The following is a 15,694-nucleotide window of genomic DNA, read 5'->3' on the forward strand; positions in this document are numbered from 1 at the left end:
CAGCCTTTACCCATGTAAACAAACATGGCTGACATTTGGAGGCCCTCGGGTGGCCTGCTGGGTGAAGAATTGAAGCTAGAGTAAATACCAGTATGCCACACGTTATGCCAAGCAATTTAAATTTGAGGCATAGAATTATCAGGTAAATGTGTGCTGCAACGGGAAAATAGGCTTAAGTCAAAGCCCACTGCATTTAGCGGTCTCGCCTCCTGTACTACGATAACTGCCGGAATCGGCTTGGCTTGGCTTGTGTGCTCGCGTTTGTGCGTATTTCGGCAAAGGCGGGAAAGCTGTGTCTGCCACTTTACTTTCTGTGGTTTCTGGCGATTTGTTTGGGGATCTCACCCAAGAACGGACGAAGAAGGCATGTACATCGCTTCACACATCTTTCATTCCCTCTCATAGTGCTATAAACAATCATGTCTTTGCGAGGCATGTCTCTGGAAAGGGAGCATTCGTCGTGTGCATAACCCTCTTTGTGCATGCCATTGTGTCGGTCGGTCGTTGTGCGCGTTTTTTTCTTGGGATGCCAAAGCGTAAAAAATCGTCCTTTTACCGTCGAATAAATCGACGTGTTGCCGACACGTTGGCCACTCTGAGTGATGAGAGCGGTCCAGACGTAGGAGCTCATGAAAGTTTCCGTTCTACTTTGCGTGAACACCAGAACGTCGATGAGGAGCTAAGTGCTGTTGAAGAGATCGCGGAAACTAACCATGTTCTGCAAGAGTGCGTGGGAAATAGCTACAGCCAGAGCGAGGACTGGCTTGCGGGGGAACAGGCATGCGAGATGCAACAAACTTCGGTCCCAAAACCTAGTACAGCTCTAGCTAGCAACAGCCCTGCCTACTCATCTTCCTTCAGTGCAGATAAAAAGGGCAGCGCAGGGATATCAGCCTGGAAGGCATCGTATTCTCACATGTCCCACAGTTCCAAGAAAAGAACGTGGTGCAGGACACCATAGAGAAACTAAAAGTGTGGAGCATAAGCTCAGGGATAAGCCACAAAAGTATCACAAGCCTGTTGTTAATTTTGCGCTGCCGTCCTTGCTTTGCCACGCTTCCCAGCTGTGCACGTTCCCTTTTGCAGACCCCGAGGACAGCTAAAGGGATCATTGATATGTGTGAAGGAAAGTACTGCCATTTTGGTATTGCTGTTGGCCTCCGTGATGTGCTGCGTTGTGTCCAGGAACTGTCCGATATCATATGTCTCAATATTAATGTTGATGGCCTGCCGCTTGCGAAGAGCACTAAAAGCCAGTTCTGGCCTATACTCTGCAAGGTAGCTAACTGCAACGGCATCGAACCATTTCCTGCAGGAATGTACTACGGCAAGGCAAAAGCTCTCTCAGCCAACACCTTTCTGGAGCCCTTTATTCTGGAACTGGATGATGCGCTCCAGAATGGCATTACTGTTAATGAGAAGTATGTTGCAATCGAAGTGGGCAGTGTTGTCTTTGACGCGCCAGCGAAGGCATATATCCTCGGTGTGAAGGGGCATACTGGCCAATTCAGTTGTGTGTCACACAAAGTGTGTCACCCGTGGGGAGTATCGGAATGGGAGAATGTGCTTCCCGGATATAAACGCTGCACTGCGCACTGATGCAGACTTCCGTAACCGTTCCCAAAGCAGCTACCACAACGGGGAAACAATCTTTGAACGACTGCCAATCGACATGGTGAAACAAGTGCCAGTTGAATATATGCATCTGGTGTATGTGGGCGTCATGCATAAACTGTTTCTCCTTTGGCTCAAAGGAGAGAGAAAGCAGAGGTTGGGCACAAACGTAAAAGCAGAGATGACAGTTGAGCTGGTAAAGCTTAAACCATTCATGTCGTGCGATTTCAGTCGCAAAACGCGTAGTGTAGCTGACGTTGATAAAGGGAAAGCGACTGAATTCCGTCTATTTTTACTCTACGTAGTTCCAGCGCCTGTCTACTCTAACTTTATGGCACTACACTGTGCTATCACAATCCTTGCCAGTCCACTGTATTGCACATCCTATGTAGACTACGCTGAGAAGCTCCTTAGATATTTTGTGTCAAAGTACACAGATCTATATGGCACCCACCTCGTCTCGCATAACATCCACGTAGCATAACATCCATGGTCTCATACACCTCGCGGAACATGTACGGACCCTTGGGCCACTTGACTCATGGAATGCCTTCCCCTTCGAAAATTTCATGCGGACGTTGAGAGAACGCAACGAAAGCCTGGGAGGCCGCTTGAGCAGCTCCATAATCGCATTGCAGAAAAGAGAGCGATCTCATTGTCACTCCCTGCAACTTCCAGCGATCTATCTTTCAAACTGGAGCACAACAGTGAACTCCTCCCTGCTGGATGCGTTGGACCACAGTACACGAAGATCATCATTCCTGGCAAATTGACGCTGAGCACTAACAAGAGCGACAGCACTTGCATAATGGCTGATGGAACGATTGTTATGGTGAAAAATGTTGCCTTTCTTGGGCAGAACCGTGAGAGTGTTTGATTGGAGGACTGGAAACCTGTATTCCGAATCATGCAATTCTTCCATTCTTAGCATATACTTTGCTACAGGCCTTTCCAGCATTTCTTGCTTGCCCTTAACATCTGTGTGTCTACGACTGCCATATCGAAATGGCTGGGCAATTTTGCCGTTAACTCACTGTGCATGAGGGGAGCTCGCTTCTGCATTGCCTCCACTTAATGGCTTTCATTTCTGATCCCCTTCCCAGATGCACAAGACCTTGTATTGGCAAAAATTGGCGATGACAGCATAGATATTGCACATGAAAACTGGAGGATGGAAGGGGAGTGTTATTGGCCAACAACAAAAGATGCTCACCGCATACGGGAACTAGTCATGTCGGGAGCTATGCCATGCCCAAACGGGAAGCGGTTCACTTGCGAAGCCATTCAATCATTCAGTAAGTTGTTTCGGGTGTCAGCATCAACTTCATTGTATCCTGTTACATCTCTTTGTCGAAGACCATGGGACAACAAACCACGCCAGAAGACAGTGTCGTCATACTTACGGCTCGACATGAACAGGAATGTTGCACGTTTGCAGGAGATATGCGCAGAACGCTCGGTTACTGGCAGAGCGTATTACACACTGAAGGTTCTCCTCCCACGTGCCATGACTCAAGCAGTTTCCTGTTAAACAGTTTCGTTCCTTCTATTCTATCTTTTTCTTTCTGCAGCACTTCGTCGATTTTACCTCCGGGAATGGGCAGTGTTCACTGACTCAAAATCTGCACTGCAAGCTATTGAAATTCTGGCATACGAGGCTCATCCGTACCCCTAGTGATTGATGTGTTAATGGCTTGCCACTTTGTCTACGAAGCAGGGCACAGGATGGTTCTGCAGTGGGTTCCAACCCATTGTGGTGTCGTGGGGAATGAAGAGGCCGACATCGCCATAGAAGCAGCTCTCTCGTATCAGAGACGGACGAGTATTGCGCTGCTGAGAGGAGACCCTCGTCCAATGCTTCGTCTCGTGACTCCCCTGGCTTCCCGCCAATGGACAATTGACATTCTCCGCCATCTATGCTGAACAGAGTTGATCCCGCTTTCCGCATGCCACGAAATACCTTTCGTCAGGATGCTTCATTATTTCATCGAATGCGACTCGATGTGGCTTTACCACATGAGGCAAGTTGACTCTCCCAGATGCTGTCACTGCAGTGCTTTGGACGATCTAGAACACATTCTTCTTCATTGCCCTTACTACCAACGTTCCCGAACCGCACTCTCCGGATATCTTAATCAGCTGGACTTTCGCCCCTCCCCCTCTTCTCTCTCCCTCTCTCTCTCTCTCTCTCTCTCTCTCTCAAAATTGCTTGTTTCCTGGTCAAATCCCGCCCGCCAACGCTCTGCCCTAAAGCTCTTTTCACCTCTTTGGACACCGTAGGACTTCGATCCTTATTGTAAATCACCACCAGCAATGGGATAGAGTATCGCCCCTGGCGATTGAACTCCCCATTCGTCATCTCACAATAAAGTTGTTCTCTGGCATGAACAACGTTATTATAATAATAAGGGCAGGGAATGCTGACGCGTTCATGTATCTCGTCAAAAAAGGCCCCAGGAGTACCGCGACCGACTATGGCAATGGATTAGTCAATGAAAAAATGGCTAGGAAGCAAGCGAGCTCATGCCCAGCAATTCGGGACAAAACGTAAAGCAGGCTTCATCTGATACTGCTCCCAAGACGCCATGTATTAGGAATAGAAAAACGCGTGCAGCACGTTCCGTTGTTACCGCTTTGCATTCGTTCTCTAGTGGGACGTTGCCTGTGTCATAGCGGAACATCTGGTGCAAGTTTCGTTGGCGAATGTTTGGGTCTTCGAGGTTCCATTTCGGTTCCAAATTTTGTACCTGTAAAGAAGGCTTCTCGTGATGCACTAACGCGCTGGTTGGAGCCCTCGACCAGGTGAGTTAGCGCAAATGCACCATGCATTTTGCAAGAAACGTGTGAGTTGAATGCTCTGTATGAATTCTCATACACCCAACAAGACAGATAGGTTCACATCATTTATTGTGGATGAAAACAAAAACAAATACCATCTTGCTGTCGCGAGACTTTTCCTCCAATACAGGTAGCATACGAGAAAATTGGCCAGTGGCGCGCAGGCAAGGAATGTGGTGATATGAGCGGTGGTAAAGAAGCTCTGAGGCCGATATTAGAACACTCGGTTGATTTCTTTCACCTCCCAAGAATTTGGGACTAAACGTATAGAAGTCATCACCAACTTGCTGCGGTGGGACGCCCGCATTGAAAATCGAGGGGCGCGCGTACCACATTTTGATGACACTGTTCTACATGGATTCTGATTCTCGTGTGTTTATTGTGAACTGAGAATGCCAAAACCACAAGACCAGGAGGCCAGGCCTGCCATTGGAGAGCAGTGTGTTGTTTTTCTGATGGTAATACTTTCAAACGCAGATTTGTGGTGAATCTTGTTGGGTCCCTTCGAGATTCCTGACTTTTCTGCTTGTCGAGGGACCTTCACTTGGGAGCCCCAATGTGGGGGTTCTTCTGCACACTTCAGCATGAACTTCACGCGCTCCAAATTCCGATTGCGTGGATTCGAAATACGGAACAGACCGAGCTAATCATATAGCACACATTCCTGAATAAGGTTAGACAGGGACAACGAAAATCAACTGGAAAGATGGTGATATGCAATGGGTAATGGTAACATTCCACCTGTATCCAAAGGCCCGAATGCACAGAACCGGCCTCGCCACCTTTAATGATCCTAATGATTTGTCCTTGAAACAGCTGATCTGCGCAGCTATATTTGCGTAAGGCAGATGACTTTCTGTTTGCGCCACCTGGTTACGCGCGTTTCGGAACGTTTTCCCTCTGCTTGGTTGATTGCACCAATTACCCAATATTATTTATGTGCCCTTTGTCATCCATTGTCCATCCTCCCGTCTCATTTTGTACATTCTGCAGCTGCACGTAAAAGAAAAGAAAGAACGAAAGCGTTTCAGCCATATGTGCGCAATTGGCACATCAAGCGGAAGACCGGCTGTCCAGCATCGTACAAGAATCCTTAAAAGTCAGTCATCATAGTGCAGCAAACAGACCCAGTAAATTTCTTTGAAACATATCTCTTTGCATAAAAGAGATATCGAGACGCTTTTACAGCATCCTGCTGTGTGCTATCAAGGAGTTTCACCAGTGTATACATAACGTGTTGTGGTGGATCCGCGTCATTTTTACCTCACCAGTCAAATGTCGATCAGGAAACATACAACGCCCTCGTAAAGTTATCACTTATCAGTGACGCGTAAGAGGGAAGCAACGCTGCCTCAGACACCATCAGATCCCACAATATCTTCCTTTTTATCTTCAGGTTGATCGAACAACAGTTCGAAGCACACGGGTCTCAAGCAATGTAAGCAATTTAACCACCTGCAGTGCAACTCCTGGGGCCTGCGCATAAGCATCGTGATAATGTTAAGTAAATGTTTATTTGAAGCCCTGTACGAAGACCGGTTGGAGCTTTCCAGATAAATATTACTATTATCGCACACACGATATTGGCAACTCTTGAAGAATGATAGCGAAATGTAAAGTCAGCAAAAGTAATAAATAGCGTAGTGCTTTTTTTATGACAGTACTGTTGGCTGATTTGATTACCAACAAGTCGAGAGGTGCATGTTTTCCGCATAGCAACCTACTACAACTACACCTACAGCAATTTACCTGCTGAAGCGTGAGGTGCAGTTCGATTATGTTTTATTATGTTTCTTCTTTTATGTGTGAGCGATATGGATCAGTTGGCACCACAGTGATGAGGCGCCTCAGCCTGAACTTCAGTTTGGTTTGGTACAAAAAATATAAATAAAACACATTTTTGCGTGGCTAACATTACAATGGGCACTCTTCACTATGTTGTCAACAGGAAAACAGGAAAGTTACAAGCCCAAAGAAGTGTTTTATTGGGCTTCAATGCACGAATGATGACCGAGGCAGCATTAAGCAAGTACGTATAAGAACGTAGGAAGGGAAATGATGTTTTCGGTTCAGGTACTATACGCCAAGCTCTGTCCATGTTGGCTTTCGCAGTGAAAAATTTGACAATGAAAAAACACAGAAAGTCGAAACAAGAAATGCAGCGTGGGCTCAATGCCTGTCACTCAACGTACTCCGCAACATTTGTCTGAGCTTCCTTATGTCCTTCGACGTTGTCGCTACGCCGTTGGCCTCGAGTTCCGTGCGCAGTTCACCGAGCGTCATGGAGTTCACGTCCACTGAACTTGCCTCGTGCTGGAGCGGTTCCACGCTGTATCGCGGCCTCTTCCGCCTTGTTGCTTGGATCCCGCCTTGTTCCCAATATGCGTTGTCACGCTTCTGGTACTTCTTCGCAACAGGTGGCCCTGAACTTTGTTCCATTCGCTTACATATCTTCAGGGTATTCCATGCAGCGTCCCATTTATTTGTGTGGCTGTGGTGCAACTTTTTTAGGATGCTGTTTTTTCTTTCTAGGCCTTGGCTGGAAAACCATCCTAAACAGCCTTGTTGCTTATGGACCATTGCAGCGTGACGAGAATGAAACTGCACTTTCAATGTTTTGCTGCTCCGCTCTTGTCATATTGAAGTACGAAGAACACGGAAGAGTTGGCGCGCCTACGTCCAAACAGATGCGATGGTCAGTGTGATGCAACTGGTGATAGCGTCCACTTCTGTCCTTCACAGTTGTTGTTGTGATTTCTAGACCAGCGTCTGATAAAATGGGTTCAACGCTTGACTCAACGGGGTTCAACAAGGTTTGCAGGATACGCCTATCGTTTTTCTTGCTTCCTTCTGCAACGGCTTTGGTGATTTGCGGTACACTGGAAATTGGAAAAGCGCTGGAGCTACCGATCTGAGGTTCATGACCCTGAACACTGCAAGACATGGCGTCTAGCTTCAATTGCAACTGTCTATTCTTGTATTCTAGACATTCCAGTGCGCACTTCAACTGTTGAACTTCTGCATTCGTAGTCCCCTTGTCTTCCGTGTTAGTGTTTGACGGCACACCTTGTTTTACAAGGGGCAGCGAAAAGCTACTTTCTGTTTGAGCAAAGGTATACTTTTTTCTTCCTTTTAGTCTTTTGTATTTAGGCAGCAAAGGCGCATACTTTTTAAGGAACATTGTGTTTGCAAGTTCATTTTCTACCAACTGCGAATGTTTTTCCAAGATGTTCCCCATTGTATTGGTTTTGCTCCCAATCAGGGAGAAAAAGTCCTCCAGCTTCCCCAGAACAACAACTGCTCCCCCCACCATGTCATAACGAAAATTCCTGCCCTCGTCCATGGCAACAAATTTAATTCTTTCGGAATACCCCTGTTGCTATGTACATGTGCAGCCTCTCCAGAGGGAATGCACAGTCGGCCAACGCGCACCGTGCTGATAATCTGAAGACTGGTCTCACACGGACAGGGAAACGAAGTTGCGTTCCTTCACCAGATGACCTTACGAATACCGTCCAGCCGGTTGGAAGCTCCAGACGCTCGAAGTCGTTCGGATCTTGAAGTAGTGTCCATCCTCTTCCAACTGGCGTTCCTTTCCCTTTGAACACGTAGCGGTAAATGTCCCGTTCAAAAGGAATCTTCAAGAGACCGTTGGAGTTTCGCGTGTAGCAAAGTTTTTGCCGGAGACACACGAGAAATTCGTCTCTTGCAGCCTGCAGGCGATCACCTATTGGCCGTGGAGGGTTCCGTAGTGCATCCAGACATAGTTTATTAAGGTGGGATCTCGGTTCGTATGTGCACTCCCACTTTGACCGTCCTTTCCATTGAATCAGATATCCTTTCTTCTGTGCAGAAAAGCAGCATTGCAAAATTAGATTCATTCTCTTAAATGTAACAGGGAGTGTCTCACCGTTTTCGTGATGACTCGTTCCACCGCGTATAGGCGGCCTGAAGAAAATGTGGGGACGTCTCTCTCCCGCTCGTCAAAGCCTGAATGCGAACTCCCGACCTTAATGACGGGGACCATACTACCGAAACTATACCAAGGTGCGAAAGCTTGCAGCGGCTCACACCTCCCTTAGGTACCAATTCGCATAGAAGGTACCCCAAGAAGAGTACATACGGTTCGATAATGAGAGGATAAGTACAAGGGGCGTATGCTGTGCATGTGCTAGGGTCTGATCCCCAGCGCGCATGTCCGCCACCAAAGCAAAATCTGATTGCGAGCACTGCGGCAGAAGATAATTGTAGTCATGAGAGCAAACTCACGAAGGAAAAGGAAAGAAGGAAATTCGGACAGCTATTTCAGCGTGATTTCGTTGCGCCCTGTTCTTCTGGAAGGGATGTAAGAGCTGATAACGAAAAAGAAGCAAAGAAAGCCAGTGGATTGAGCTAGTATCATACACTTTCAATGCCAAAGAAGAACAAAACAAAGCTCAGGGACACCTGCTGCGAAGAGGTATCAGAAGAGTGAAAACGCGTATTGGGAAGAAGGCGGTATTCAAGCAACAAGGACAAAAAGGCCGCGATTCATCGTGGAACTGCTCCAGCATGAAGCTACTGCAGCACATGTGGACTCCATGACGCACGATGAACTGTGCACGGAACTCGAGGCAAACGGCGTATTGACAACGTCGAAGGACATAACGAAGCGCAGCCAAATGTTGCGAAGTACGTTCAGTGACAGAATTTGAGCCCGCGCTGCATTTCTTGTTTCGACTTTTTTTTCGACATGTGTTTTTTCGTTGTATAGTGACCTTCTGTATACTGAGATTTCAGTCTGCAGCTTCACTGACTGCGAAAGCCAACGTGATCAGAGCGTCGCGTCCAATACCCAAACCGAAAAAAATCATTTCTCTTCTTACATCCTTATACATACATGCTTATTGCTGCCTTGGTCACCGTTCGTGCATTGAAGCCCAATAAAACACTTCTTTGGGAGTGAGACTATGCTATTTTCCTGTTGACAACATAGTGGAGAAGAGTGCCCATTGTAATGTTAGCCACGCAAAAATATGTTTTATTTATATTTTTTGTACCAAACCAAACTGAAGTTCAGGCTGAGGCGCCTGTGGTGCCAACTGATCCATATCGCTCACACATAAAAGAAGAAACATAATAAAACATAATCGAACTGCACCTCACGCTTCAGCAGGTAAATTGCTGTAGGTGTAGTGTAGTAGGTTGCTATGCGGAAAACATGCACCTCTCGACTTGTTTGTAATCAAATCAGCCAACAGTACTGTCATAAAAAAGCACAACACTATTTATTACTTTTGCTGACTTTACATTTCGCTATCATTCTTCAAGAGTTGCCAATATCGTGTGTGCGATAATAGTAATATTTATCTGGAAAGCTCCAACCGGTCTTCGTACAGGGCTTCAAATAAACATTTACTTAACATTATCACGATGCTTATGCGCAGGCCCCAGGAGTTGCACTGCAGGTGGTTAAATTGCTTACATTGCTTGAGACCCGTGTGCTTCGAACTGTTGTTCGATCAACCTGAAGATAAAAAGGAAGATATTGTGGAATCTGATGGTGTCTGAGGCAGCGTTGCTTCCCTCTTACGCGTCACTGATAAGTGATAACTTTACGAGGGCGTTGTATGTTTCCTGATTGACATTTGACTGGTGAGGTAAAAATGACGCGGATCCACCACAACACGTTATGTATACACTGGTGAAACTCCTTGATAGCACACAGGAGGATGCTGTAAAAGCGTCTCGATATCTCTTTTATGCAAAGAGATATGTTTCAAAGAAATTTACTGGGTCTGTTTGCTGCACTATGATGACTGACTTCTAAGGATTCTTGTACGATGCTGGACAGCCGGTCTTCCGCTTGATGTGCCAATTGCGCACATATGGCTGAAACGCTTTCGTTCTTTCTTTTCTTTTACGTGCAGCTGCAGAATGTACAAAATGAGACGGGAGGATGGACAATGGATGACAAAGGGCACATAAATAATATTGGGTAATTGGTGCAATCAACCAAGCAGAGTCAAAACGTTCCGAAACGCGCGTAACCAGGTGGCGCAAACAGAAAGTCATCTGCCTTACGCAAATATAGCTGCGCAGATCAGCTGTTTCAAGGACAAATCATTAGGATCATTAAAGGTGGCGAGGCCGGTTCTGTGCATTCGGGCCTTTGGATACAGGTGGAATGTTACCATTACCCATTGCATATCACCATCTTTCCAGTTGATTTTCGTTGTCCCTTTCTAACCTTATTCAGGAATGTGTGCTATATGATTAGCTCGGTCTGTTCCGTATTTCGAATCCACGCAATCGGAATTTGGAGCGCGTGAAGTTCATGCTGAAGTGTGCAGAAGAACCCCCACATTGGGGCTCCCAAGTGAAGGTCCCTCGACAAGCAGAAAAGTCAGGAATCTCGAAGGGACCCAACAAGATTCACCACAAATCTGCGTTTGAAAGTATTACCATAAGAAAAACAACACACTGCTCTCCAATGGCAGACCTGGCCTCCTGGTCTTGTGGTTTTGGCATTCTCAGTTCACAATAAACACACGAGAATCAGAATCCATGTAGAACAGTGTCATCAAAATGTGGTACGCGCGCCGCTCGATTTTCAATGCGGGCGTCCCACCGCAGCAAGTTGGTGATGACTTCTATACGTTTAGTCCCAAATTCTTGGGAGGTGAAAGAAATCAACCGAGTGTTCTAATATGGGCCTCAGAGCTTCTTTACCACCGCTCATATCACCACATTCCTTGCCTGCGCGCCACTGGCCAATTTTCTCGTATGCTACCTGTATTGGAGGAAAAGTCTCGAGACAGCAAGATGGTATTTGTTTTTGTTTTCATCCACAATAAATGATGTGAACCTATCTGTCTTGTTGGGTGTATGAGAAGCCGTACAGAGCATTCAACTCACACGTTTCTTGCAAAATGCATGGTGCATTTGCGCTAACTCACCTGGTCGAGGGCTCCAACCAGCGCATTAGTGCATCACGAGAAGCCTTCTTTACAGGTCCAAAATTTTAACCGAAATGGAACCTCGAAGACCCAAACATTCGCCAACGAAACTTGTACCAGATGTGCCGCTATGACACAGGCAACGTCCCACTAGAGAACGAATGCAAAGCGGTAACAACGGAACGTGCTGCACGCGTTTTTCTATTCCTAATACATGGCGTCTATGGGAGCAGTATCAGGTGAAGCCTGCTTTACGTTTTGTCCCGAATTGCTGGGCATGTGGTGAAGGAGCGATGGTGGAAGCGATGGATTAGTGTTGGAGTATTAATTCTATATTGATTATGGTCTGTCCTTTACCTTCCTGAGAGACACCACACACAATCCACTCAAGAAAAAATAAATACTACTAATAATCGAGAAATACTCGTGGGAATCGACCCGCCTGTCACGTGACGGACCTTCAACGTCCTGTTACGGACGGCACACTGTTTACAAAGACGAGACACAACCGCAATTTGTCTAGGGTTGCCTGCTTTAGCGGCTACATGCGGCACCACGCCGTGTCACTCATTTCAGTTAAACTCTTTCACTCTTTACAAATAGTGAACGGGTGTGGCGCCACATGCAGCTGCTAACGCTGGGAACACTAGACAACTTCCGGTTCCAACATGGGATTCGGGTTGTGTCTTCTGTTTGTAAACAGTGGAAGGGTGAATAATGCACGAATCTGTTGAGACTTCCCTTCATGATATTCACTGCATACCGCACGAACTCAGAAAGAAAGTGATTCTGACTGACTGACGATCAGGCGTGTACGTAACTTAGATTTGCCACTAGAGTTACTGTATCTGAAATACTTTTGTGAATAACCTGTGTCTCACGAACATTTTGAAATTACAGTGTTTTAAATAATTTTGCAATAACTTGTACTCACATCTTTAGTCACCCCAAGACTTTCTTTTTTTTTTGTTATTTTTCGGGCGACAGGATGGTCGAAAGGTTAATTCTGTGTGTTTAGGTTAGGTGCTTGCTACTTACGCGTGCATACGTTTCGTCTCAGATATTCATAGTACGGTCCGCTTTGTGGGACGTGCAGAGACGTGCAGCACCTCAGGTTTAGTGAATATGCGGGAGAATGGGTTGGCGAGAGAGGCTACCAATGCTCATACCACCGAGGCGCAGCTCATTAAACACTACAATTTGAATGGCATTCCCAGTGAATGGCATTCGCAGCCAACGTCATTCGTATATATTGCTTCGAGCTACACAAGGAAACAGAATGCCATTCGCAAATTACGTCACTGTCGATGATTCAGACACCAGGGCCGAACATATCGAGCTATATACAGATACATTCTTTACATTCTTATTTCTTTTTTCTGGAAACTAGCGAGACATTAGGCTATTCGACAAAATCGGCGCGTTTTGGACGCCCCTCAGTTGGCTAACTATCACAAGCCAGGACAAGTGTCGATCAAGCGCGCGCGGGAGTCGACTGGGAACGGGAGTAGTTCCCTGAAAAAGTTTTAAGCTTTCCTTCCTTCACGTCAAAGGCGATTAAATTCGTGACAAAAATGCGGTACAGACTTTCCTTCGTGTTCAGTTTCTCTGAAGGGTTTATCTTTGTTTGTTTTGCTACCTCCGGGTAGGCGGGGCACGCAGTCGGGCGAGAGGGAAGAGCGGATGAGTTCCTCGAACACATTCGCATATATGGCCATTTGATTTCACCGTGTGACATGGAACGAATGTCATTCAGAGCGAACGTCGTTCGCTGGGAATGCCATTCAATTTGCAGTGTGACAGTGGTACAATGTTACATGCTCGCTCCCGTTCTGTTTGCGCAGCTCTTCCTCCTCTTCTGAGCACAACATCGGACATCCGCGTGGGCGAGATGTCCGTAGAGTAGAGCATGCACGAAGAAGATATCAAGGGAAAAAATGAGAGTACTCAGACAGGTGTCCATTCTTATTGCAACTTTGTCTGTATTACGTTGTCAGTGAATTTCACAATTGTAACATGATAGAATCTTTTATGAATATTTAGTATTATTCTCAAACACCTTTCGAGATTTTTTGAATAGAACTGTATCGTGTGTACGCAGCTCATAGCCATAGTGAGCTCGCGCTAACACGCAATAAAAAAGAGCTAAGCTCTGTTTTTTTGTTTTTTTGTTTTTTGCCTAGTGGGATTGTTGACGATCTCTAGACATTGTCAAAGTGGCAGGGAGCCTCTCAATACCCATACATGATGTCCTGATACATCATTTCAATTCATTTAGCAAAAAGTCCCACTCTAGAGCGGATCATTTTCATCCATGTTCTTGCTCCGATACGTTGTACCATTATCATCAGCAAAAAAATAATATGGAACCGGTTCAGGAAAATTAAGGGTGACCATATCAGTTTTTCTGTCCCTTTACTGCAGGTAAACGATAGTGTTTGTCAGAGCATGGAGGAGCAAGCCAATGTTCTCGGCGAACACTTTGCAAATGTGTCAAGCTCTTCGCATTACGCTCATAACTTCTTGGTAATTAAACAACATGCCGAAAAATAGAACATTTCAAGTGGTACAGGTGACAGGTGTGCCTATAACCAACCCTTTACAATGCAAGAATTGCTCAGAGCCTTGAGCTGCCGTAAAGCCACAGCACCCGGCCTTGGTCGTATCACTTACTCTATGCTCAGTCATTTATCAACTACCTCTTTAGAAAGCCTTCTTGATTATTTCAGTGTTGTCTGGCGAAAAGGATCCTTTCCTACCAGCTGGAAAATGGCGACTATCATTCCTCTCCTCAAGCCTGGCAAAGAAGCTTCGGGTCCAGCGAGTTATGGGCCTATTGCCCTGACCAGCTGCCTTGGAAAAACCTTCGAGCGCTCGGTCAATGCCCGGCTTATGTACTATCTGGAGCAAAAATCAATGCCTCGGCCAGTACCAATGTGGGCTCAGGTCCTCCCGTTCTACCTCAGATCACCTCCTGCGCTTAGAGACTACCATAAGAGAAGCATTTATTAGGAGGCAACACTGTGTTTCCATTTTTTTCGATCTCGAAAAAGCCTACGATACAACCTGACGATACGGCATTCTAAGAGACCTGCACTCCTTGGGAGTACGCGGCCGGTTGTTTCTTTGTATCTCCAACTTCCTTCAAGGACGTATCATCAACTGGGAGCTACACTGTCTCGCCCATTCGTGCAGGAGAACGGGGTCCCGCAAGGCCCCGTTCTCAGCGTTACACTGTTTATAGTGAAAGTGAATTCCGTCGCGAGCGTTATTCCGCTATCAATTAAGTATTCTTTGTACGTCGATGATTTGCAAATATCCCGCTCAGCTTCAAGTCTGGCTATTTCTGAGTGACAGCTTCAACTGACTCTTAACAAGTTAGACAAGTGGTCGTGCGAAAACGGCTTTAAGTTTTCACCGAGCAAGACGGTCTGTATTCCTTTTACAAGAATTAGGGGTCTATTCCCAGAACCCAGACTCAGAATGAGCGGCCAGGATATTGCCGTTCGGGATGAACACAAGTTCCTGTGAGTAACTTTTGATAGAAACCTCACCTTCTCAACACATATCAAAAAGTTAAAAGCAAAGAGCCTCAAGTCTTTAAATATCCTGAAAATACTGTCACACAGGTCTTGGGGTGCCGATCGTCATACCCTTCATCGCATATATACGAGCACGGTGCGCTCCAAGTTAGATTATGCATGTTTGTTTATGGGTCAGCACGGCCGTCTGCCTTAAAATGTCTGGATACAGTGCACCACCTCGGCTTAAGGTTCGTGCTTGGAGGCTTTGAAAGTCGGCGCTTCTATCTTGCAGTGTCGTATGGACAGAGTAAGAGGGTATCCTCAACACCCCGCTTTACCCTGTGTGGAGGGCACCCGTTTTGGACGGTTGTTTATTAACAAACCCAGTGCTGTTGTGCCTTTCAGTCTGCGGTTACAACGCGACATTGAACGCAACGCTTTTCTGAGCTACAACATGCCTTCCTTGCAATGTAACAAAATGCTCCCTCCCAGGCAACCTGCTGCTATAGCATGCGATATTTCACTGTTGAAGTTCAACAAACGGGAAAGTCCTGCTGTTGAAATACAGCACGAGTTTGAACTTCTCAAGGAGAGCTTCGGTGATCACACTAAAATTTACATCGATGCATCCAAGACCAGCTCAGCAGTATCATGTCCCATGGTGTCTGATGACTGCACAAAATCACATCAGTAAATAAGTCTCGTATACATTGCTGTAGTACACATAGTTTACAACAAGGGGAAATATTTACAAAAACATAAAATGGCTTCTTTTTGCAA

Source organism: Ornithodoros turicata, chromosome 1, assembly GCF_037126465.1.
Source record: "Ornithodoros turicata isolate Travis chromosome 1, ASM3712646v1, whole genome shotgun sequence".
NCBI lineage: Eukaryota > Metazoa > Arthropoda > Arachnida > Ixodida > Argasidae > Ornithodoros > Ornithodoros turicata.